The following is a 25,145-nucleotide window of genomic DNA, read 5'->3' on the forward strand; positions in this document are numbered from 1 at the left end:
ATTTTAAAAGTCTGTACAAGATTTATTTGAGGAAAACTACAAAATTCTGATGAGATAAATAAAAGGAGAGATATTACATGTTTATATATAGGAACACTAATATGGTCAAGATGTCAGTTCTTCCCAACGTGATATATAGATTCAGTGCAAACTAAATAAAATAAACTCAATAAAAATCCCACTCTGTTATGTTTTGGAAATTGAGGTATCCTACCCAAGTCAGCATCAGCTTGCCAGGCACAAGGGTGAGTTATCTCGGAAGGAGATCCTTCAGCCCCAGTCAAGTCCTCAGATGACTGCAGACCCAACCAACATCTTGAGTGAAATCTTAGAGAGATCCACAGCAGAACCATCCAGGTAAACTATACCTGACTTTCTGACCTACAGAAACAATGAGATATAAGAAATGTTGGTTATTGTTTATAGCCACTTGATTTTGTGGATAATATTTTACACAGCAATAATTGTGTTTTTATTTGCTAGTAAAATAAAACTGGAAAACAAAATCTAAAAAAAAAGTTTATAATTGTATCAAAACAAGTGAAATACTTAGGAATAAATATAACAAAATAAGGGAAAACTTTTCACTAAAATTACAGAGCATTGCTAGAAGAAATTAAATATCTAAATAAATGGAGCTATCAACCATGTTCATGGATTGGAAGAGACAGTATTGTTAAAATACCACTTCTCCCTAATTTAATATAAAGGTCCAGTTGTGACCTCAATCAGAAATCCTGCAGAATTTTTGTAGGAATCGACAAGTTTATACTAAAATTAATATGGAAATGTAAATAATCCAGAATAGCCATATAAATCTTGAAATAAGAATAAAGTTAGAGGGAGGCCTTAAATTATCTTATTTCTGAATTATTATATGGCTGTAGGATTCAATACAACACAATACAATGTTATTTTACTAGCATAAAAATAGACATATAAATTAATGAGACAGAATACAGAGCCCAGAAAGAAACCACACATATAGGATCAAATGGTTTTAGCAAGAGTGCTAAGACATTTCAGTGGGAAAAACAAAATCTTTTAACATACGATGTTGAAATTACTGGATATCCTTTGGTGGAAAAAAAAATGAATATGAACTTTTATCTCACACCATATCCAAAAGTTAGTCTAAAATGGTCACAGAACTAAATATAAATGCTGAAACTATAAAATTCCTAGGAAAAAAAATCTTTGTGTTCTTGTGATAGGCAAAGATTTCTTAACATAGTACACAAAACCACAGACTATAAAGGAAAAATGACAAATTAGCCATAATCTGAATTTAAAACTATTGCTTCCCAAAAATCACCATTAAGGAATCAAAAAGTAAAGACACCAAGTGTGGAAAATAATTGTAATACATACATGGCAAAGTACTTGTAGCCAGAATAAAGAACTCCAAACCTCAGTAATAAAAAGGCAAACAACTACATTAAAAATGGGCAAAGGGTTTAAACAAACATTTTACAAAAGAAGGGATATGGCCAGTTAGCACATGAAAGTCTCATCAGTCATCAGAGAAATGTGAGATACCTTTACACATATTAGAATGGATAAAATTTAAAAGATGGATAATACCAGATGCTGTTGAGAAAACTGACAATTCCTTAGAAGTTAAACATGAGTATTTGCCATTTCACCCTTGCACTACTATTTCCACAAGATAAATGAAAACATATATCCCTAAGACTTATATATGAAGGTTTATAGTAGTTTTATTAATTAAGGCCAAAAATAGATCAATTCAAATGACCATTAGTAGGTGAATGGATATACATAATGTGTTATATCCACCTAACCAACACCACTCAATAAAAAGGAACAGATACTCATATACGTAACACAAAAGATAAATCTCAAAATCATTTTGCTGCATGAAAGAAGTGAGACACGAGAGAGTACATAAAGGGTTCCATTTATACAAGATTCTAGGAAATGCAAACTAATCTGTTGTGCCAAAACAGATCAGTGAGTTCACTCCTAGTTACAAGCCCAAAAGAAATAAAATATGTCCACACACAAAAAAACCTTGTACTTGAATATTCATATAATAGCAGCATTGTTCATAATAGTTCCAAATTGAAAACAACCCAACTATTAACTGATAAACAGATAAATAAAATTTCGTGTATCAATGTAATGGAATATTGTTCCACAATAAAAGGAAATGATGTATGAACCTTGAAAACATTACACCAAGTGAAAGAAGCCATCCATAAAGACCGCACACAGTATGACTTCATTAATATGAAATGTCCAGAGTAAGCAAATCAATAGAGACAGAAAGTAACGGTTTTCTATGGCTGTGAGGTTGAGGCAAAATGGAGAGTGACTACTAATGGGTACAGGTTTCATTTTGGGGATAAAGTTCTCAAATTGATTGTAGCAATGGTCACACAGCTTTCTTAATATACCAAGACCTATTGAATTCTATGTTTTAAGTGAATATATTATATGGTAGGTGAAGCCATTTTATTTAGTTAAATAAAGCTATTATTTTAAAAAAATTAATCAGACTGGTTGTTGCCGGAGGCCAAAAGTGGATATCAAAGGAGCAAAAGAGGAATCTTTTGGTGGCGATTAACATGGGTTTTGTTTGTTTGTTTGTTGATGGGGTTTTTTTTGTTGTTTTTATTTTTAATCCTTGGGGCACATGGGTGGCTCAGTTGGATGAGTGGCTGACTCTTGATTTCAGATCAGGTCTTGATCTCAGGGTCATGAGTTCAAGCTCTGCATCGGGCTCCATGCTGAGCATGAAGCCTACTTTTAAAAAAAAAACGTTTTTTTATATTCATTGGGTAAGCGATTTCATGACTGCAACTATGAAAATTCATGGAGTTATACACTTCAAACAAATGCAATTTACTGTATGTAAATTGTTCAGGTTGCTTTTATAAGAGCGTATACTGAAAAGTCTCCCTCCTAGGTGTGGTTCTCATTTCCCAACCCCAGATGAAATTAACATTACCAACTTCTTATATATTCTTTTAGGTGTATTTTATACATATGTAGGTACATTCATATATTTGCTATTTTTCCAATCCTAAACCAAATGGTAGCATGCTATACACACTCTTATATACCTCGGTTTTTTCACTTAAAAATTTTTGAAGAGTTATTGATTTTCTTTGATCTTGAAGATTATATGTAAAAATAGTATCTAATTTACTTACATTTATGTTTCTGTAACTTTGAGGAAGGTTGTGTCTGCTCAGGGTTCTCCCAATCATTTGCACTTCTTTTACTATAAACCACTATTTGTAACCTTTGCCTATTTTTCTATTACAGATTTAGGCATGTACTTATTTATTTGTAGAAGCTCTTTCTATATAAGCAAATTATCCGTAACGCGTGTTACAAGAGGCAAATATTTCTTCCAGTGTGTCATTTATATTTTGACTTGGATTATATTGAGTTTTACACAAATTCTTTTAATATAGTCTAACTTATCACTCTTTCATGACTTCTGGGTTCTGTGTTATACTTAGGTCTTTCCCATTTCACGGTTATAAAAATAATTCTCCAGAGGTTTCTTAGGTACGTTCATGGATTTCATATTTTGTGTCCAAATCTTTAATCATTTGGAAATATATTTTGTAAAATGCAAAGGTCTCGAATTTTTTCCAGATGGACACTCACTTGTTCCAATACCATTTATTGAGTAACCCATCTTTCACTGCTGTTTTGAAGTATCATCTTTATCATGCACTACATAACCATATGGACTTGGATCTATTTCTACACTTTCTATTTTATTCTACTGATCTGCCTATTCATGTAACAATAACAGATTCTACTATACTTATTATAGCTTTATAATAAGAGCTAATAACTAATAGGCTAGTTTCTCCCTCTTTCTATCTTTTTTATCAGAATATTTCCTAGCTATCCTTGCTTATTTTCCATTTAAACTTTAGCAACAACTTGTATAGTTGCACAAGAAAAATCCTTTTGATAGTTTTTATTGGAATCATATAAAATTTATAGATTACAGGAAACTGACATCTTTCTGATTTTGATGCTTCCTATCCAAAATCAATTACAGTATGCCTTTTCATTTATGTCTTTTTTTTTACTAGTCTTCAAGTCCTTTCCTAGCATTTAAATTTTCTTCTTTATAAGTCTTGTTTATTCCCTTTTCAGTTGTTTTAATCTAATTGCATTAGCAAGAACTTCTTAGAATTTATTAAAGAACACTGATAATAGAGGACATCTTTGTCTTGTTCTTAATTCTAATGGAAATGTTTCTAATATTTCCCTATTTAGAATCATACTGGTTGAAGGGCACCCTGGTGGTTCAGTCAGTTAAGTGGACAACTATTGATTTAGGATCAGATCATGATCTCACAGTTCATGGGATCAAGCCCTACATCTGTCTCTGAGCTAACAGCACACAGTCTGTTTGGGATTCTCTCTCTCCCTCTCGCTGTCCCTCCCTCTCCCTCCTCTCATGTATGCACATGCTTTCTCTCTCTCAAAATAAATAAAAAAAAATTTAAAAAAAGAGAGTCATACTGGTTGAGTAAAATACATATACACACAAACACAGGTCTATTACTACCTATTGAGACATTTTTAAATCCAGGAATAAGAAACAAACTTTATTAAATGCTTTTTAAACCTTTATGGAGGTTGTAATATTATGTTTTACTTTACCTATTAATCTTATAAATTTGGGAGTAAATTTTCTTATTGAAGTATAATTGACATACAATATTATATTAATGTCAGGTGTACAACATAGTGATTTGACAATTATATACATTATGAAATGCTCACCATGATAAGTGCAGGATCTTAAAATCAATGCTATACTTGTTATAACATGTTTTGGAAGCTTACCTTCTTATTAAAGGTTTAAATGGCATGAAGTTCTCTAGCCTGTAAAGGTTTGATAAAATCACCCTCTGAATTCATCAAATACACTGTTTTTTTTTTAGGAAGGGAGCTATCTTGAAAAATGTTCTCTATTTTTATTATGATGATGGCGGAATGACATTTTTATCTCCTTTTGGTCAGTTCTGGAAATTTATACTTTTCCAGAAAATTGCAAAGTGTATCTGGATCCTGAAAATGATATTTATTTATTTTTATTTTATTTTATTTATTTTTATTTTCATAGTTATTTATTTAGAGAGAGAGAGAGAGAGAAGGAGGAAGAGACAGCATGCACATGTGCTTGCACAGGGACAGGACAGAAAGAGGGAGAGCAAGATTTTTATGCAGGCTCCACACTCAGCACAGAGCCCAATGTGGGGTTCAATCTCGAACTGTGAGATCATGACCTGAGCCAAAATCAAGAGTCAGATGCTTAAGCAACTGAGCCGCCCAGTTGCCCCTCAAATTCATTTTGATAAATGTAAACACAGACTGTCTTATAATTCTTTAATTTTCTTCTGCATAAATGGCTATTTTACTAGTGTCACTTCTTTTTCTACTCGTGCCTTCCTTTTACTCTTATTTAGGTCAACTAACACATCTTTAAAAAAACTTCCCTCGTACAACCACCTGTTGGATTGGTTCTATCTCTGTTATCTACTTTTTAATTTATTTCTGTTTTATTCTCATTTTCCATCCTCTGCTTTCCCTAGCTTTGTTTTGCTTCTATATTGTTACCCTTCTAAAATTGGACATTCAGCCATTTTCACCCTTTATTTATTGTTTATTACTATAAAATTCCTCTAATTACTGTGGAAGAGGGCCTATATCCGGATGGATCTCTTATGTTTTGTTTTCATTACCATCGTCATTATTTTCTAGATAATTGGCAACCTCAATGTTGAGCCCTCTTTGGCTGAAAAATTTGTTTAAGAGAGAGTTTTTCTTTCCCAAGTGGTATTTTGTTTTGTTCCATGGTTTTAATTTATAATTCTACTGCACAGTGATTAGACTAAATTGGTTAGAACTATTTCAACCATTTGAAATTTATTCAGTTGTGCTTTATGGCCTGAAATTTGGTCAATTTTTATAAACATTCCATGTATAGAAAAAGTAAGTTTATCTTCAATTTTGATGGTACAGGGATTCTATATATCAGTAAAATCTAATTCAATAGTTGGGTCTTCTGTCCTTATTTTGTCCACTGGATTGCTCATAAATAATTAACTTCTTCTCCACTAAATTGTCTGAATAATTTTTCCTGTTTTTTTTTTAACGTTTGCCTTTATACCTGTATAATTCTATCTTTATTATTTATCAGTTAATTAAATAATCCTAGCTATAGAAAGTCAGGAATAACTTCATTATCTATAGCTTTTTATTCCCCATCCCCATTTAATTTTTATTATGTATATGATTTCTACATTTTCAGGGTTTACAATGTTTATATTCCACTGATCATCGCCATTTCTTTTTATCTGTACTTCTTCATTTACCTACTTACTGGTTGGCTAAAATTCTTCTGCTACCGTCTTCAGAAAGGGCTCATATGAAAAAGATTTCCTCATCATTTTCTTTTTCATGTTAAGTAATATTTTGTCATTGCTGTTCTTGTTGTTTTTATATGTAAAGGACAATTTGAACATAATTTCCTTGACTCACACATTCTTTCCTTCAGTACTTAATTTTATTTATTTATTTATTTATTTATTTATTTATTTATTTATTTTTAGAAAGAGAGCAGGGAGGAGGGGCATAGGGGGAGAGAGAATCCCAAGTAGGTTCCACACTCAGCGCGTAGTCCTATGTGGGGCTCGATCCCATGACCCTGGGATCATGACCTGAACCAAAACCAAGAGTGAGACATTCAATCAACTGAACCACGCAGGCACCCCTTTCCTTTAGTACTTTAAAGACATTACTGCATCCTCGCTGACACTGAATGTTCCTGTGAAGAAGTCTGAGGCCAGCATTGTTTTCTCTCTTACAGGTGACTTCAACATTTCCCTGATTCCCCCAATGTCCTTTAGCTTTAGTCCTACTAACTTTATAAGGAGATTTTGGCATTATTGTTCTATGTCAACTCTTTCCTGGGATATGACTCGCCCTTAAAATTTCTGGATTCCAGTCCTTAAAGTGTTCTTGATTTACATGAAGTTTTCCACTTTAGAGGCACCAATTATGCCTGTCTGTATATAGGTTGTATATGTACATATATACTCATATATTTATATATGTATATGTAAATATCTATATTTATATCTATCTCTATCTCTAGATATACTAGATATACTAGAGATAAATATACAGATATATACCCACATAGGTATATGTCTGATTCATATATGGTAACATTAAATCATACCCTCCATTCATTTTGGAAGTATTTAATTTAAAATTCAGACTCTTGAAATACCAACAAAGTTTTTGCTGCATCTACAGACTTCTGAGCTGGCTATAAGATCACAAACAGATAAGCATAATATATGTATCAATCTTGGTGTCGTTCTCACACATTCCATCATCCACTAAAGAGCAAGCCCTTGATGGTAATAGCAAAAGTATCAGATAGGGGAAGCAATCTCAGTGTCCCTTAGAAATAACTAAATTAAGTCCCCAGCAATTTCTTTCCATTCATAATAATAGTATCATTCTACGCTCATCACAATTTTATGAGACTGAATGTTCTTTTCAGTTCTGTTGCATATCAAATACTGACTACACACACACACACACACACACACACACACACAAACCACTTTTTTTAAAAAAAATTTTAAAGCCTTTAAGTGTTTTTTGTTTGGTTGGTTGGGTTTTTTTTCAAAGAGAGAGACAGACAGACTGCAAGAGTGGGAAAGGCCTAGAGAGAGGGAGACAGAATCTGAAGCAAGCTCCAGGCTCTGAGCTGTCAGCACAGAACCCGACGTGGGGCTTGAACTCAGAGACTGTGAGATCGATCATGACCTGAGCCAAAGTCGGTGCTTAACTGATTGAGCCACCCAGGCGCCCCCACACAAAACCACTTTGATAAAATTCTTTAAATTTAGGAACTGCTGAAGTAAGATGTGGATATAATTACAAATAGACTTCATGGAAAACAAGGATTTCACCACACTAAACAAACTCTTGTAGGTCCCAACTCTATTAAAAAGCTTCAATAGGCAAGTATGTTTTGGGATATTATTAATTTTAGTTCTATTGAATTGTGATCAGAAAGTATTGACGATAATATTTCTAACTCGGGGAATTTACTAAGATTAATATCTGGTTGATTATGAGATCAGTATTTGTCCATTTTCATGAATTTCCAAGGGCATTTAAAAATGGTATATTTCCAATCACCAGTTTCTTCATATAAGTCTTATTTACACCAGTTTATGTTATATCAATCTTTTTTTTATCCTGACTTATTTTTTTCCTCTTGATTTGGTCCCTTTTCCCTGTATTTCCTATTACTCCTGCTTAATTACTGTTGTGCTAATTAGAGATATTTGTAGCTATATCTTCTTTGTGAATTACATCCGTTAGCACTCAATAACCTTTTTGTTTGAAATTATTTGGGCCCCTCAATTTTACCTTATCTGAAATTGACATCAGGGCCATAGCATTTTTCTTGTCTTTTTTCGCTGTACTCTGGTATCTTTTTGCTTGCCCTTCTCTTTTCAAACATCTCAGAGTTGTATTTTAGGTGTTTCTCCTGCATACAACATGAAATTGGGTTTTCCTATGTAATTCAATTTGAAAAGGGTTGTTGTTGTTGTTCATTTAATAGATGCATCAGACTCAACTTATATTTATTAATATGACAGGTAATGTTTAGCTTTAGTACTGTCATTATTTTATTTTTTGTTTTCTGCTTTTTATCCTTTTTTTAAAATGTCTTCTATTATGTGACTTGTTGATTTCTGTATATTAATTTTGAGCCCTACTACCCAGCTGAAGTCTCTCATTCAGTAATGCCCATAAGTCTCTAGGTATACAATTTAAAATAAAATTCTTCTAAAGTGACAATTGGTGAAGTCTCCCCAAATATTATAAAATATGTATTTCAGTTCCAAAGCCATGTCATGTTCAGTGGGAAAACAGTAAATGCATTTCCATTAAGATCAGAAATACGACAATTATTCCATTGTAACCACTATGGTAATACAATAATCTGAGAGAAAAGAATGAGTGGTATAAAAAATTGTACACAATGAGGTAAAATTATATACCCAGAAACGACAAGAGAATCAACTGAATCAAAAACTACTTTAAATTTTTTTTAAGGTTTATTCATTTTTCAAACACAGACGGACAGAGTGTGAGTGGGGGGAGGAGCAGAGAGAGAGGGAGGAAGACACAGAATCAGAAGCAGGCTCCAGGCTCCCAGCTGTCAGCACAGAGCCCCACACAGGACTCGAACACACGAACTGCAGAGATCATGACCTGAGCCAAAGTCGGACACTTACCTGACTGAACCACCCAGGCGCCCCCTCAAAACTACTTTAAACAATTAGAAAATTCATGGGGCGCCTGGGTGGCTCAGTCAGTTGAGTGACCGACTTCGGCTCAGGTCATGATCTCACGGTTTGTGAGTTTGAGCCCCGCGTTGGGCTCTGTGCTGACAGCTCAGAGCCTGGAGCCTGCTTCGGATTCTGTGTCTCCCACTCTCTCTGCCCCTCCCCCACTCATGCTCTGCCTCTCTCTGTCTCAGAAATACATAAACATAAAAAAAAATTTTTTTTAAGAAAATTCATTAAGTTAAAATATGTAAATTTCTTTCATAGGTACACAAATTAGTTAGAAATCATATTGGAAAAACAAAAACACTTATAAATAACAAGTCTCACAACCACAAAATATACTAGGAGAAAAAAAACCCAAAAACTTTCAAAAATTCATGGAAAAAAAAAAGAAAAAAACTTTTAAAACTCCTGAAAGGCACTTAAGAAGATTTGACCTAATAAAAAGGTGCACTGTCTTCTGAGATAAAAGGTGATTAGAATGTCAATTTATTTTATAACCTAATGCCACAACATTAATTTATACCAACAAATTTTTATTATAATATGCGAACACTTTCTTGTTTGAAACAAATAGCTTTTAAATCTCATGTGAAAAGATGATATAAACATGCCCTAAAACTCCGGGAAGGAGGAGCAGTGAAGGAGTAACGAGTCCAAATGAGTATTAAGATACATTATAAAGCTACAATAATTTAAATTGCATGATGTTACAGTAATTCATATTGCATGATACTGGGCATGAATAGATAGACCAGTGGAACAGAATAGGAAGTAGAGAAATAGTCTAAATCAACATGGAAATTCAGTATATGATGAAAATGACATTTCAAGTTAATGGTGTTAGGAGAACAGAATGGCTAGCTAGAAAAACTGCTGTCATATCACCTACTTAAAATTTAATGTAATACATTCTGAATGGATCGAAGACTTAAATGCAAAAATAAACCATAAACGTACTAGAAAAAAAAAGTCTATGAACTTCTTTTGAATTTAAAAATTTTTTAATGTTTATTCATTTTTGAGAGAGAGAGAGAGAGCGGGGGGTGGGGGGAGTAGAGAGAGAAGGGGACAAAAGATCCAAGGCAGCCCACTCCACGATCTCACATGAGATTGTGACCTGAGCAGAAGTCAGACGTTCAACCAACTTAGCCACCCGGGTGCCCCTCTTTTGAATTTTAAAACAGGAATGGTCTTCCAGCTTATGACACAAAATCTAAAAGCCATGTGAAAAGGACGGGTAAATATAATTATCCCTAAAATAACTTTTGAATAGCAAAATGATAGCGAATAGGATTAAAAGATAAAAGGCGAACTAGGAAAAAAAAAGTTGCCACTTGTATCACAAAGTGTCAATTTTTCTGTTTAAAGAGCTCCCAAGATTGATAAGAAAATAGCTAATAATCAAATAGAAAATATGGATAAATTATACGAATAGAAGTTCACAGAACATGAAATACAAACAACACAAATATGAAAAGATTTCCAATATAAGAGAAGGCATTAATATAATTACACTGAGACGTATTTTTTTAACTTACCAGGTTGACAAAAAAATTCAAATATTTAAAAAGACTTTCTTTTGGCAACAGTAAAAGGTACAAAAGTATATAAATGTGTGTACGCTTTGCCCCAGCAATCTGGCATTGGAGAATTTATCCTACCCATATATCTGTACATGTGAAAATGTTGTATTCAATATTATTTTTGCAATATTGTAATAGTAAAAACTACCCAAGTATGAGAGTGACTGGTTACATAAGTAATAGTACATCCATTCAAAGAATATTTTGAAACTTAAAAAAAATTTAGAAGCTATATATTGATATTAAAGTATTTCCAGGATATATTAAGCAAAAAGAATAAAGAACAAAACAGGGTATAAGCATGATAACTTTAGGGTTAGAAGAGCTGAATGTGAATATACATTCATATTTGCTCATATTTTATAAAAAATACCCTGGAAGACACATTAAAAAATGAAAAATAGAGGTTATGTTGGTGGAGGGGGGGCTAGATGAATGAGGCATAGAATGAGAAGAATAATTTATTAACTTCTAGATTTGTTTTAGCAACTAAATGAATCTATTGCCAACTCAAAGGATTAAATTTACATAGCCTTTCTCTTTTTATTGGTGTGAATATAACTTATAGATTAATTTAGGTAAACATTGTTATATTTGCCCTGATGAGCCTTCCTATGCCTAAACAAGGTATTCTTTTTCATTCTATTCAAATTTTCCTTCGTTATCTATCTCTAGGTTTTCACAATTTTCTTTCCACCAATATTAAACATTTCTTAGGACATTTATCACTAAATATTTTACTGTTTTTGATTGTGTTATATTGTAATTTTCTCCATTACAACTTCTAAAAGATTACTGTTTGCTGTCTTTATCTGGGTGGGCTGCTATAAGGGAATATTACAGACCGAGTGGGTTACAAATGGCAGAAACTTATTTCTCACAGTTTTGGAGGCTGGTAAGTTCAAAATCAAAGCACCAGAAGATTCAGTGTCTGTTGAGAGCTTCCTGGTTCATAGACAGCCATCTTTTCACTGTATCCTGACATGGTGCAAGAGGTGAGGGAGTTGTCTGGGGTCTCTTTTACCCTTGTAATGCCATTCATGAAGACTCCACCCTCATGACCTAGCACCTCCCCAAAATCCCATCTCAAGATATTGTCACATTGGTGTGGAGGTCTCAATATACTAATTTTGGAAGGATATAAACATTCAGTCTGTAGGAAAGACTTAATTTTGTTATGCTAATTTTATATGCAGACATCTTTCTGAATTTATTCTTTTTTTATAATAATTTTACAGTTGAACTTTTTGGATTTATTTCTCCTGTTCAATTGCATCAGTTTGGACTTCTGGAACAGTGGACATTAAATTACAGTATGGTGTGTGAACTTCCTTACTTTGCTCATGAATTTAATGGCAAATGTTTCATAAGTCTTCCCTCCCACCAAAAAAAAAAAAAAAAAAAATGTTTTAATGAGCTTTTAGGGCAAAGAAAAAGATGTATGGAGATGTATGTTCAGGATATGATAGACCAAGTATTGACCAACTACATCCATGGGCCAAATCTAGCTTACTGCCTATTTTTATAAATTAAGTTTTACTGGAACAGAGCCACATTCATATGTACTATCCATGGATGATTTCATGGAAAATATTTACTATCGGATTCTTTACAGAAAAAAAAATTTCTATCTTCAGTGCTAAAGTGTGCTTCAATAACAATTCTAAAATATTACTGGCTTAAAATAATAAAAGTTTATATCTTGCTTAAACTACCTATCCAACTTATGTCAGCAAGGGCATGAGTTCCAACATCCACTCAGGGACCCACATTGATGGACTCTCATAATCTTGTAGATATAACACCTGGAACACACATTCTTCTAGGGACACATATCACTTCCATTCATGTCCCATTGGCCAAAAACTTGTCACATAGTACCATCTTTGGAACTATAAGAACTAGAAAAATGGAAGAAGCTCTTATCTTCACTCTTGGGAGCTCACAGTTTAATAAGGAAGAAACGAGTGGAAAGAAATAATCAGCTAAAATTCAAGTAGGTCCCATCAATAGGAACAAAGTTCCATAAAAAGGCCAAGCAGAAAGAGGTGATCATATCTGTTTCAGAACATGAACAAAAGCTTTGAGCAGGAGCAGCAGTCAAGACTCCCTAACTGGAGATACAGGGTAGGGGGTGTTTAAAGAGAAGGGGGCACTATAAATAAAAGGCCTGAGGCCAAAGTACTAAAAGTGCTCAGAAAATAGTAGAGTCTAGTGTGATTAAAATAGATGATATATTTAGGAGAAGAGAGCGCAATATAACTGAAACAAGAAGCTGGGGCCGCACTGGCAGAATCTTGAATGTTTTGGCATGAAGTCTTTTGCTCAGCAATTTCATATGTAAAGATGTGGACTAGTCAATCTCACTGGTTTTGCTCATATTATAACCTCAGCACTTAGCGTAGTGCTTGGCACATGTAGGTGTTCAATAAATATTCATTACATGACTGAAAAAATAGATGAATACTTTCCTATTTTTTTCCTTTATTATTTTAGAGCTGGTTAGTAATTCACAGTAAAGAAAATATATCAGTGAAGACTGGTAATGCTGCTGAACACCTTCACTACACTATGTAGACATACTGGCATTCTGCAAATACGTATAGCTCAAAGTAATTATTTTGTCCACTTTCCTAGTTTCAACCAAGTTTCATCCATTAGTTTCACAGCCCAGCCCTCCTACCAATTTCTTTATTCCCTCAACTCCCTGCTTCACTTCTTCTAACCAACTAAGATCTTATCTCCCTATTCCTAGTGACTTCCTAATGGGTACTCTTAAATTAAGTTCTTCACCTTAAAGTTACTTTCTCCAAAGGGAAATCCTAAATTAACAAAGGATCACTTCAAATCAATGAAAAAAAAAAAACAAAAAACACTCTTCCTTCTAGCATAACCAAAATAACTTCCAGATGGATTAAAGAGTAAATTGTTTTCATAATTCAATTTATAGAAAAAAGTAGAATCAGATAGCCCTGAAACATGCAAAGAGAGGATGGCCTTGTAAGTTTAGAAGCAATAAAACACTTTAAAAAAGGAAAGATCAACAGGCTTACTACTAAATCCTAAATAAGCATAAATAAATAAAAAACAAATAAGTATATTAAAAGAAGTCAGAGACAAAAAAAATTCTTTGTAGCATATTTAATGTACAAAGAGTTAATGGCTTTAAAGTAAAAAAGAGGGGATCCTGGGTGGCTCAGTTGTTTAAGCGTATGACTTTTTTTCGGTTCAGGTCACGTTCTCGGCTGAGTTAGAGCCCCACATCCGTAAGGAGCCTACCTGGGATTCTCTCTCTCTCCCCCTCTCTCTCTGTCCCTCCCCCACTCTTGCTCTTTCTTTCTCTCAAAATAGATAAACTTAAAAAAATTAAAAAGTGGGGCGCCTGGGTGGCTCAGTCGGTTAAGCGTCCGGCTTCAGCTCAGGTCATGATCTCACAGTCCATGAGTTCAAGCCCCATGTCAGGCTCTGTGCTGACAGCTCAGAGCCTGGAGCCTATTTCGGATTCTGTGTCTCCCTCTTTCTTTGCCCCTCCCCTGCACATGCTCTGCCTCTCACTGTCTCAAAAATAAATAAAAACATTTAAAAAAATTTTTTAATAAAAATAAAAAAGCAAAAAAGATTATAATCAAATATTAAGAGAGAACAATACCTCAATGGGCAAAGGAAAGACAGTTCATAATAGGATAAAACTAGAAAAAAAATAGAAAGATGGTCAATCTCTCTAGCAATAAAATCCAAATTAAAAATAAATTAATTTACCACTTTACTGGAAAAATTACTGATATAAAAATGATATAAAATCCACTGCTGGAGGGGTGTCTGGGTGGATCAGTTGGTTGAATGTCTGACTCTCGATTTTGGCTCAGGTCATGATCCCAGGGCTGTGGGATCAAGCCCCGCATCAGACTCCATGCTCAGCATGGAGATTAAGATTCTCTCTCTTCATCTGTCCCCCTCCCGTCCATGCACTCTCTCTCAATCTCTAAAAAAAAAAAATAAATAAACAAAAAAATTTTAAATCCACTGCTGGAGACATATAGTAATAATTGTACTTTCATCTACAGCTGCTATGATTATAATTGATATGGCTCTTTAGGAAAGCAATTTGGCAATATGCATGAAGAAGCATAAAAATGAAGATACTTTTTGATCCAGAAATTTCACTTCTGGGAACCTGTCCTATGGAAACAATCCAAAATATGGATAAAGGTTTATTTACCAAGATGTTCATCATAGCATTATTTGTAATTATGAAAAAATAAAAACAATCCAAATTTCTAATAAGGGAATAGTTAAGTAAATTACAGTGCATCATTTGAAGGATTTTATGTGGCCACTAAAAATACGGTGAAAAAACTAAAAAGTAAAATGTTTATTCTATAATAGAGTACTCAAAATATCATGCACACTAAAATATCCAATTAACAAGAGTTGTCATATAAATGGTAAAATTATGGTGTTGTGAAATCTCCCCCATCCTGCCCTGCCATGAGAAAACTCTGCTCATGACAATTTCCCACCTTAAACAGCCTAATAATCCATTGCTTTCTTAGTGAAAACATGGAATGAACTTCAATTTACATGTCATTGTTATTGTGTTGGGTGATTATAAAGCCCGATCCATGCTGTTCATTGAGCGCCCTCCCTCTACTGCCATGCAAGGCATTCTCTAACTTCTGGGCTTTGGATCCATGTGAAGAAAGCTTAGGGCTAGCCTGTCCTGTCAAACTTGGATCCTCATCTGGCCTCTGCGAGGTGGGGAGAGGCAAGTAGCTTAGGAAATGAAAGGTATTTAAGGGTCTCGCGGCACTACAATGACCTTCGAATGACACCTCTTCTGCAGAGGCAAGAAGGTAGATGTCTGCTCCCCGCATTACCCTACATAATAGGAATGTTTTTGTGACATTCCACCTAAGTTATCAACCACACACTGTATAAAGACTAAGGCAAGGTAGACCATCCCTGGCTTTTCCTAAGTAAGAGTATACTCCCAAGTAGCACAGTTATGGTATAGTTCTATTGCTATATAACCATCTTTAAATGATCTAGAATAAATCATTGAACTAAGCTTAATAAAGCATTTATCTTGGGCCTGGCTCGAAGTGCTTAACGTGTATTAACTCACTGAATATTCCCAACAGTCCTACAAGGCACGTGCTGTTATCATTCACATTTCACAGATGGGAAAACTGAGGTAACAAAGAAATTAGATAGCTTACCCACCACCACTCACTCAGCAAGTTAGAAATAGAACACAGGCAGTCTGTCCCCACAGCCTGTATTCTTAACCACTATGTATCATCGCATCTTGTAATCGAGTTCCTACTAGTCATTATGGTGTGCCCTAATCTAATCTATTGTCCTTGTAAAAAGGGGAGATTTGGAGATACACACACACAGAGGATGCCAAGTGAAGATAAAGAGAGAGATGGGCCAGTGCTTCTACAAGCAAGGACTGCCAGCAGACCACCAGAAGCTAGGAGAGAGACACAGAAACAAATTCTCTCTCACTCTTCAGAACACAATAACAGGCCAACAGCGTGATCTTTGACTTGTAGTTTGCGGTACTTTGTTATGGGAGCCCCAGCAAACTACCACAATACCTTTTCTTTTTACTGTTATCATCGCCTATCTACCTATCTATCTCGGTTAAAATGGATTAGAAGTCAGGTGAAGAGTAGAGATTTGCAATGGAATGGGATAGTTTAGAGCAGTAGTTTTTTTGTTTGTTTGTCTGCTTGCTGTGTTTCAGTTTTAAGTTTTTTAATGTGTATTTATTTCGGAGACAGAGAGACTGAGCACAAGCAGGGGAGGGGCAAAGACGGCCAGAGACAGAATCTGAAACAGGCTGCAGGCTCAGAGCTGTCAGCACAGAGCCCAACGTGGGGCCCGAACCCACAAACTGTGAGATCATGACCTGAAGTGGACATTTAACTGACTGAGTCACCCAGGCGCCCCTAGGGCAGTAGTTTTAAAACTACATTATATGAAGGCTTAAGGTTCCAAAAAGTAACCTGAAGAGGCAGGTTCCATGAGGTCAAACAGGGGACAGAGCGCAGAGCTCTAGAACTCTGTCACCTTCACACACACACCCCAACTTCAAGGAAAGCCAGTCCACTTTTCTCTGTTGCACAATTTGTGTTCAAACTAAGATGCTGTTTGAAGAAAAATTCCCATTGCATTTTAAAAGGTCAAGAATACTGGGATACTTGGGTGGCTCAGTTAGTTAAGTGTCCATCTTTGGCTCAGGTTGTGATCTTGAAGTTCATGAGTTCAATCCTTGCATCAGGTTCACTGCTGTCAGCGCACAGCCGGCTTCAGATCTTCTGTCTCCCTCTCTCTCTGCCCTCCCCTGCTCACGCGCTCTCTCTCTCGAAAATACATAAACATTAAAAATAAATAAATAAATAAATAAATGGTCAAGAATACCGATTTAAAAGCAAAGCTTATTTCTTCACTTGAGACAATTTTTATCGAGCCACTATTGTGTTCCAAGGAATATTTCAAAACCCAAAGACCAGGGTGCCTGGGTGGCTCAGTTGGTTAAGTGTCCAACTCTTGACTTTGACTCAGTCATGATCTCACAGTTCATGGGATCGTGCCCCACGTTGGGCTCCACACTGACAACATAGAGCCTGCTTGGGATTCTCTCTCTCCTTCTCTTTCTACCTCTCTCTTTCTCTCTCTCAGAATAAATATTTAAACCTAAAAAAATTTTAAATAAAACCCATGGGCCATTTTTAAGTGTCTGAGTGTCCCCCTTCTCAAAATAAATAAATAAACATCTTAAAACATACTGGGCTAAACAGAAAATTGGAAGTTAAAAAACTTTTTTGAGTATAGTTGACACACAGTGTTAATTTCAGCTATACAACCTACATATCTGATAAGTTTATACATTATTCTATGCTCACCACAAGTGTAGCTACTACCATATCTCACCATACACTATTACAACATCATTGACTGTAGTCCTTATGCTGTGTCTTTTATTCCCATGACTTACTCATTCCATAACTGGAGACCTGTATCTCCCTCTTCCCTTTGCCCATTCTGCCCACCTCTCACTCTTCTCCTCTCTGGCAACCACTAGCCTGTCCTCTGAATTTATAAGTCTGATTCTGCTGTTTATTTATTCATTTGTCTTTTTTTTTTTAGATTCCCTATATAAGTTAAATCATATGGCATTAGGCTTTGTCAATCTGACTTATTTCACTTAGCATAATACCCTCTAGGTCCATCCATGTTGTCCCAAATGGCATGATTTTATCCTTGTTTATAGCTGTGTAATATTCCATTGTGTATATATACCATATCCTCCTTATCCATTTGTCTACTGATGGATGCTTAGGTTGCTTCCATATCTTGGTTATTGAAGAGAATGCTAGAATAGACATAAAAGTACATATATCTTTTTGAATTAGTGTTTTCATTTTCTTTGGGTATATACCCAGTAGTGGAATTATTGGATCATATGGTATTTCCACTTTTGATTTTTTGAGGAATCCTCACGCTGTTTTCCACTGTGGCCATACCAATTTACATTCCCACCAAGTTTCCATTTTCTCCACATCCATGCCAACACTTGTTAATTCCTATCTTTTTGATTTTAGACATTCTGACAGGTGTTAAATGATATTATGGTTTTGATTTACATTTCCCAATGATGAGTGATGTTAAGCAACTTTTCATGGGTCTGTTGGCTATTGGTACGTCTTCTTTGGGAAAATGTCTATTCAGGTCCTCTGCCCATTTTTAAATCAGATTGTTTGTCATTCCATAGTAGTGTAAGTTCTTTACATATTTTGGGCATTAACCTGTTATCGAATATATCATTTGCAAATATGTTCTCCCATGTAGTAGATTGCCTTTTTTGTTTTGTTGATGGCTTCCTTCCCTGTGCAAAAGCTTTTTATTTTGGTATAGTCCCATTAATTTATTTTTGCTTTTGTTTCACTTGCCAGAGGAGGCATATCTAGGAGAAGGTTACTACAGCCAATGTCAGAGACATTATCACCTCTGTTCTCTTCTAGGATTTTTATGGTTTCAGGTCTCACATTCAAGACTTCAATTAAAAAATGAGATTATTGAGTAAAAGATGACTAATTAGCTCATTGTTAACAATCAAGACATGTAATAACCAATCAAAATTTAACTTTCAAGCCGAAAAGCAATGGTGCCTTGTATAGTCTTAGATTTTCTTTCTGTTTGAAATATTACAAATAGATAGTGATTTCCACTTTTGAATATTCAAATCCATAGGGTCTCTATTCCCTAGGCTTGGAATAATAGAGTGAGGGGGTCTCAGTGAAATTAAAAATATGTAACTTTTCTATTAAATAAAGACTAACAAGAGAAGCAATAGGGATTTGTTTGTTTCCAGTCATTTCAAAAGGCAACCAACAAAATATATGACTTTATGGGCTCCTTCAGAGGCGGAAGTTTGACAGTTTTGGGACTGTGTATGACCTGGAAGAAGGAATCTTCAAAGGTATTAAGTCCATAGTATTCTGGAACACAGTTTGCCACTGAAATGATTTTTAAGTCTGCTTAAAATTAACTTAAAGCTTTGGCATTTACTTAGCCTTAAAAACAAACGAATCACTCTGTCATCAAATATATACCTAGAGTATATGTGTGTAAGACGGGGCACTAAGCAGAGCAGGCCTGCCCAGCAGCCGACCAAGAGAACTGATCTGGAAAGAACTTCTGGGGCCCGTAACCATTCAATAGGAGTCAGGCCTGGCTGGCAAGATCTGCTCATTCCTGCTGCCGACCTATACCATTCCCACTCTGTCAGGACCTGAAGGCATCTTTCTCTTCACTCACTAGACCAAGAGGTGTTCCCTCCAAGATTTTTTCTTATTATTATTGTCAGTTGTAATTCAAGAGAAAGATGGCTGTTCATGCTGCCACAAATTGTCACTAAAATCGGATCCTTAAAGATTTGGTTTGCATACTATCCCACAGGAAACATCAACTGCACTGTCTTTAAAATCATGCATGAGGTTCTGTGGGAAAACATCAAAAGAGAAGAAATTCAAGGAGTGAGACTATAAACTCATGATCCTGATTTTCAACAAGAGTTCCAATATTTATAAAACCAAACAACTATTGTTTCCTATACAGAAGGCACCCACAAAGCTATAAACATTCCCACAATGATTCCATTGTGTAAAGATGACCGGGAAATACTTTTGGAATTTCCTTTAGAGTCTGAAACATTTTCTTTTGAACAACCTCAAAGGTGATCATTCTTTTTGTGCAAGTTCCTTAACATCCTTGAGCCTACGTTTCCTCACAGTCCAATGGTATCTATTTCACTGGGCTTTTGTGAAGGTTCAATGAGAAAATCTGCTGACAGTACTCAGCACAGGGCCTGGCACCTGGCAAGTGTTCAATAAATGTTACTAGTATTATTAGTCATGATTCCTAGAGGATGCATGATATTTTTGGAGTGTTGAAGGACTTTTGAATCTAAGTCTTAAATCAGGTGGTGATAAAACTAAGTAACACGGTGTAATGTCAGCCACAAGAAGAGACTATAAAGCAAGAAATATATCTTCTTTTTGTAGTCTATAGATTGGAATTTTTTAATTTTAAAATTTTAAAATTGTTTTTTTACAATTTATGTATTTATCTTAAGAAAGAGAGACAGAGCGTGTGAGTGGGGTAGGGGCAGAGAGAGAGGGAGAGAGAATCCCAAGCAGGCTCCATGCTGCCAGCACAGAGCCCGACGCTGGGCTCAAACTCACGATCCACGAGATCATGACCTGAGCCAAAATCAAGAGCCAGACTCTTAGCCCACTGAGTCGCTCAGGGGCCCCAAATAGAATGTTTTTAAAGGAGTCTCAATACTTTGCTAAATACTTAAAAGAAGCACCGTCTTCTAATGTCTACCCTGAAGGAAACACATCAGCTTCTTGCAATGAAGTCTTCCTGTCAATGTGTGGCCTCACCATCCATCACTGTTTCCATAGTCACATATGGTTCAGTCCAGTGGGAGGTGACAAAGAAGAAGATGGCACATGCAAATTGAAATAATACAAACCAGCACCTGTGTACTTCTGCTCCATAATTCTCTCTCACTTTATCTCCTCCCTGTGTTCTTTCTCTCTCTCCCTCTGTCTCTCTGTCTCTCTCTCTCTGACCCTTTGAGAAGAAAGAGGGGATTTTCTTAGGTTTGTGTGTCTGTATCATACGTGTTTATGTCATTCCACTGAAAGCAGGGAATCTGAATTGTTAGTGTGGCACAAGTTTCAACCCTTCAATTCTTATTTCTCTGCAGCAAAGTACACCATACCCATCCTTTCCATTCATAACTTTAAAATTGCTTTGTAAGTGGCTTGCTCAGCATTACCCAGGCCCAGGTGGGAACTCTGTCTTTCCCTGAGTAAAGACTGCCAAGCAGTAGTAATATCACTAAAACATTAAGATCAATAATCCTAAAACACTGGGGATTTCACTTACATACAAACCATGTCTTTTCTGCTTATTGTATCTTTCCCCTTGGCATCTAGAGTCTATTAGACGTTCCTTATCTATAGAGAAACAAAATATAAGGGAAGGGGATGTAGTCAGAAATAACTTAGAGTGCCTAACCTCCCTGATAATGAAGGTCCCTTATAAGAAAGCCAAACGTTTGTGGACATAGGCTTGCTTTTAAGGCTCACATTTCATAGCACTTGATCCACGGGAGGACACTCAGAGTGTCAGGCTCCTGACCCTGGTTTCCAAAGGACCAATTTTTGTCTTTGGTGGTAGCAAGTTTACAAAATTCCATTACTAACACTCAGCATGAAACTGGTATGTAGTGAAAAAGTAAAGTTTATATCCTGGCTTGGTGAGTATATTGCTACGTGTGTGAGTAAGGAAGATTCTGAGGCAGAGGTTAAATAACCAGTGGGTACTGATTACATTTCCCTTCTGAGCCCTGCAACTTATTTCCCAGGACAATTCAATCACAAGCTAGAAAAACCTTAGAGCTGTAAGGGATCCTACAGCTTGAGGGATCTTCTTCATTATAACAATGAGGAAACTAAGGCCAAAACAGAGTTATGTCACGAGCTCGAGTCAAGCTAGAATTCGTTTCTAGGTCCAGGAAGAACACGGCTCTCTTAACTTGCAGCCACAACATTGTTTTCAGCTCTTGCTTTTCACTTCTTAGTTTCCTTAGGAGACAGAAGTATCTCACTACCTACCCACTTCCATTCCCCACATCTCATAATCAGCTTCACCAGGGAATCGCCTTACATTAGAGAGATACAGAACACATTAGCAAAGAGTCTGTGGGTCTCTCTAGAGAGGGTTTAAAGGAGAAGGAGATCTCTATTAAGGGAATATTTTAAGTGCAGTCGTTACTACACAGAAGAGCAGCTTTCTAAAATTCCTTTCATGTCCCATGATTCTACTATTAGACACCCTGCATGACAAAAATCAAGTGTCAAGAGGCCTTCTAACACGCTGACATCGAAATGCGAATTTCATCTCAGATAAAATGCAGAACTAATCTTCGATTTAATCCTACTAAGCCATGCACCCAGTTTCTTCGGGTAAGTTTGAGTCCACCGTCGACAGAAGTTAAATAAATCAGAGCACACATGGACGAGAACACGATTTTCAGAGTTATTTGGAGATCGTCTCTACCTTGCCAGCTCACGGCTTGCAGCAAGTAAGTAAACTTAGATTAACCCTAGATTAATCCAAAGACAAAAGAACCTTCAGCCAAGAGATTAAGATAGGGCTGAGGGGGAGGGGGAAGAAAAATATGCTATGTCCTAATCACTAGGAAAGAACAGGCTGTCCAAGCCAATTCTGGTCTGATCTATGAGATCAATTGCATCTAGAGCTCTTTGACTACTGGCAGCAATCACAGGGACAGCAGTGCAGTGCTGAGGAAGGATTACCTCATTGAAAAGAGCGGCTGTGGCTACCAACCTCCCTTTCTGAGCCTCCCTCTCTGAGCCTGCCCTCCCTGTCCTCAGCCGTGACTCATTGCCAATTGCCCAGTGATACGTAGCTAGTCTGAGAAGTATGTTGATAGAGCAAACCTACGGTCTCTTTTCCAATCAACCAACTAAGTATCTTCCTATTCAAATCCATCTTAAAATTTAAATGAATACAAATTAGTGAGCTGCTTTCAAATGGTTGGTCTTCTAGGGGGTGCCTGGGTGGCTCAGTCAGTTAAGCATCCAACTTTGGCTCAGGTCACAATCTCACAGCTCTTGAGTTTGAAACCCTCTTCGGGCTCTGTGCTGACAGCTCAGAGCCTGGAGTCTGCTTCAGATTCTGCGTCTCCCTCTCTCTGCCCCACCCCCTCTTGCTCTCTGTCTCTGTCTCTCAAAAGTGAATAAATATTAAAAAACATTTTTTTTTAATCAAATGGTTGGTCTTCTTTTTTTCCCAAAAATTCTCTGTTGGGGCTGCCTCTACAGATCACAGTTAGGGGAAACTGAATCATCTCACTTATCCCCTTTCAACATTGAACGCACCCACATAACTGTGGGGGCATGGTTTGCCATTCAACTCCAGGGCCAAAGAAGATACATGTTATTCTTATAGCTTATGTTTATATAATTAGGCTCCTCCCCAAAGGAAAAGCTAAGATCTCTTTCTTTGTCCTTTCCCCCCTTTCACTTATTTCCTTCTTCAGGAAAAACCAGAAAGCAAAATGGGTAACGTCTTTATGGGCCACTTCCATTAGTGATCATACCAGAGTGGAAATGGTGTACAATGCGAGTCTGAGAAAGACTACAGATAAGGCTTGGGTCAGATAGGGACTGGGAAAACAGAACTTCCCTATTAGCAGGGAAAAATATATTGGGGTGGGGGCAGAAAGGTTTATACTGGCTTTTTCTTTTTTTTTTTTAATGGCATAGAAGGCCTCTTGGACTTCAGATAACTCTTACAAAACATTTTGATGGATTGAGTGCAAAAAGTGAATCAAACATATGGATTAAATTTTCATTATAATACAGATGGGGTTTTTTTTATTATTATTAAATTAAGTAAAATGTTTGGCAAAGTATATTTGGTTTTGGCCAAACCCAGGACATTTGAAAAATAGTTTTGAGATATTCAGTGAACTGAACACAAAGCCAGGTTTACCCATCCCTAAAGTTTGGAAAAATTAAATTTGGCTCATCAAGGTTTGATTCAGCGTCAAATATATTTGTGAAGAAATAAGTTTCTGAAACACCAAAATTGCCTACGTGCCTTAGGAGAGCAGTGGAAATGCCCAGTGGTTATTGAATAACTCAGCCTGCCCAGCACTATAAAAGGCAGCAATCCAGTGACCTGAGAAAAGGGTGAGCTGTTCCCCTCCTCCCTCACCAAGATATTAAGAACTGAACCAAAGCCAGCGTGTTCTGTATTTGCAACTATGCTGTCTAGCCTAGAAAATTAGCACAAAGCAGCAAATGAATAGGAAATGCTCATTTGAGAGAAAGGTCATCACCGTAGCTGGATGGCTGACAAGGCTTTTATTATCTGCATTAACCAGAAGAATTTAGAAAAGCAAAGGACAGTAACAATATTGATGAAAGGTAAGGTCATATTGTTGGATATTTTTTTCCAGGCATTAAGAACTTCACTTTACTTATTTGAACAAAAAAAAAAAAAATCCCAAAGGAATGCATGGAAATTTTTGGCACTCTAATACCAGCCTATTTGAATATCTTTCCATCAACCCATGGGTTACTGGAAAAATCTTTTTTTTTTTAATCCATCTGTCAGCAACCCATCTGAACATGACTATACATGAAATTTCAAGTTTGGCAATCTTTCATTCCTGCACATGGCCATTGTGAAACTCCATATTACCCATGTTAAAACTTTAGTTTTCTGCCAGGGTTTGGGGGGAATGGGCTCATCTGAAGAGTCAAGTATTCTGGGAAACTAAATGTTCTAAATATCAAGCCCCGCCATCAAGCTATTGAAAGTTTGCGTTCAAACCACTGTGAGTCAAAGTACTTGTCGATCTATGATCCACTCCTCTGTATTCTCAAATAAAGGACTATGTTGTATTGTAAGAATGCTCTAAAGGTGGATGAGCCAACAGGGATATTTGCTTCTCAACTACATGATTTCATATTGCAACACTCTTTTAATACTTGTATCTTCTTTGTAGGGTGCATGAATCAAGAAAGCGGAACCACCCTCGATATTTAAA

At 36.0% G+C, this 25,145-nt stretch overlaps 1 long non-coding RNA gene across 1 annotated transcript in view; it reads right to left on the minus strand.

Moving 5' to 3' along the window:
• The window catches only part of LOC113594125 (uncharacterized), a 498,940-nt gene that overhangs the window by 62,191 nt on the left and 411,604 nt on the right, over positions 1-25,145 (minus strand). Inside the window, exon 6 of the long non-coding RNA XR_003414417.2 lies at positions 215-381. This is a non-coding gene — a long non-coding RNA (uncharacterized LOC113594125). The remainder of the gene's footprint in view (positions 1-214; positions 382-25,145) is intronic.

Source organism: Acinonyx jubatus, chromosome A1 (genome assembly GCF_027475565.1).
Source record: "Acinonyx jubatus isolate Ajub_Pintada_27869175 chromosome A1, VMU_Ajub_asm_v1.0, whole genome shotgun sequence".
Classification (NCBI taxonomy): domain Eukaryota; kingdom Metazoa; phylum Chordata; class Mammalia; order Carnivora; family Felidae; genus Acinonyx; species Acinonyx jubatus.